This window comes from Haplochromis burtoni, unplaced genomic scaffold (genome assembly GCF_018398535.1).
Source record: "Haplochromis burtoni strain Fernald_Lab_line unplaced genomic scaffold, NCSU_Asbu1 Contig_4463, whole genome shotgun sequence".
Lineage (NCBI taxonomy): Eukaryota > Metazoa > Chordata > Actinopteri > Cichliformes > Cichlidae > Haplochromis > Haplochromis burtoni.
The window spans coordinates 1,873-3,888 of NW_024586824.1; the positions used below are offsets into that span (position 1 = coordinate 1,873).

Genomic DNA, 2,016 nt, shown 5'->3' on the forward strand with positions numbered 1-2,016 from the left:
GTAGTCTTTTGCATAAAGCTTAGTTTTTGTTTTGTTTTTAATGCTCTGAAATAATCTGGGGTGCATAGTATTGTGTACATGTGTGGTCAACTTCTAAATTCTGCCAAGATTTAAAATAGTTCAGTGCTTGCCTCATCTCCTACAACATTAGTTTCCTGTTTGCTATGGTCACACCCCTCTGTTTTCATCAAAAACTGTATGCTCAAGGGGGGGAAGCTATAAACAACTGAAACGTAAAGCTTGCAGAAACACCGAGATGAGATGAACAGACTTCAAAGTCCAATACAGCACTATATGTACACGGAGAAGGGGAAGTGGAGAAAGCCGGGGATAACGAGACACAGGTAAACTAAATTGAAGGATGAGCCAATGAAAGGGTAGCTAAAATCAAGGCACAAGGAAAATGCAGGAAACCACATAAACAAGTGAACCAAGAGTCAAATAGAATATTTACATAAATAAAACGAAAGTCCAAAAACTTAAAAACACTTGGTCAAATCACCCAGGACCGTGATACACTGTATGCTTTTGACTTTATTAGGTGGCGTAAAAGGAGAAATCGTCAGCTGGATAATTACTGGATTTCTACCTGAGTGGTGTTTGAGCCAGAAAACAAGGATCAAACTCAGGCTGGTTGTTGCCACATTCTTTATTTTTTTTTGGCAGAAAGTACAACAATAAAGATAATTGTAGGGCCTCTACAATATATAGTGCCTCAAAGCAACTTTTGGTGTGAATTGGCACTATATAAATAAAATTGAATAAAGAAGATGGAGTAAAGTAGTGTTGCTCTGTGTGTCTGCTGAACACTGTCCTCAAAAACAATGTTCAGCATTTGGTCGGCAACTGGTCATTCAGTCGTAGTCAGCATGGAAACCACTCTTGCCCTCTCGTGATTCTGTTCGCAGCCAATCTTACTTCTTACACCACTCATTAGATTTGTCACCTGAAGTTACCTAATGAGTCCAGGACTTGCCGATGGAGGCTTCACCTTCGTATTTGGATCCAACTGATCTGCGTCTGCGAGCTGCTGCATTACAATTCTGGATGTTCAAACAAAATACAACTGAATTCACTTCATGTTTTCAGTGTTGTGCTGTGAGTGTAGTTAAGTGAGGATAAAAATGTACAGAACAATATAATCTAGTAATAAACAGGTGTTTAGTTAGAACGTAACACATGCACCTGCTTTACTTAAAGCACCAAAATGATTATATATGACCATATATGTTAATGGTGTGCTTTGGAACAATGAATAGATGGTTAGGTTTGTGCATAAAAAATCAAGCCCTCCTGTAACAGGTGGGATGAATAGGTAAAGCTTGCTATGAGTGTTTGACAGCGAGGCCTACCGGTATGCAGCTGGTCTCCTCTTTGGGACACAGGTGGAGTTTGCAGTGCAGGTAGACTTCACCAGAACCCCCAGTGAACCAGAACATGTTGAACGAAAACAAGGTGGAGGTTCCCAGTCCGTTTTCCTCCACTGCCACTGTCAGGTCAGCGGGGTTCGCACAGCTTTTCATAACCACGAAAATACACGTTATTGAGGAGCTGATAAAGGTGATCAAAGTGAACTTAAGAGTGACTCTGAGTATCTCTCACCATTAATGATCAGATCATGTCTTGGACTGCTGGTAGGTGATGCCTGGTTGGTTGCCCAGCAGGAGTCGCTCACCACAGTGACCATGCTTCCATCCAGCCCATTAGTCTCCAGCTCTACCCAGATCCTCTGGTTCAGTCTCACTTCACTGTTCAGCTGCACAACTTGTGTCCGCCCAGCGTCGGTGTAGGCCTTGATAACAACGCAAAGACCAAGTCCAGATCGACTTCTCCTGTGTTCACAGTCAGCCGAACATCAACACTGCAACCTTCAGAATCAGAGACTGGTTTGTAGTGGCTGCTAGGTATTGTTTGAATATTTGTTAAAATGTGGGCATTGTTAACAGTGCAAATGTGTGCATTCTGCAGGTCCGTTGCACAGAAGATCTCATGTGGAGCTTGGAATTACACTCTGAT

At 42.2% G+C, this 2,016-nt stretch overlaps 1 long non-coding RNA gene across 1 annotated transcript; it reads right to left on the reverse strand.

Moving 5' to 3' along the window:
* Positions 1-519: 519 nt before the first annotated feature.
* Positions 520-1,794, reverse strand: LOC121813990. Its single transcript, XR_006054004.1, has 3 exons — positions 1,603-1,794; positions 1,353-1,515; positions 520-1,043 (listed from the first exon to the last, which is right to left on the reverse strand). It is a non-coding gene; the product is annotated as an uncharacterized LOC121813990 (long non-coding RNA).
* Positions 1,795-2,016: the final 222 nt, after the last annotated feature.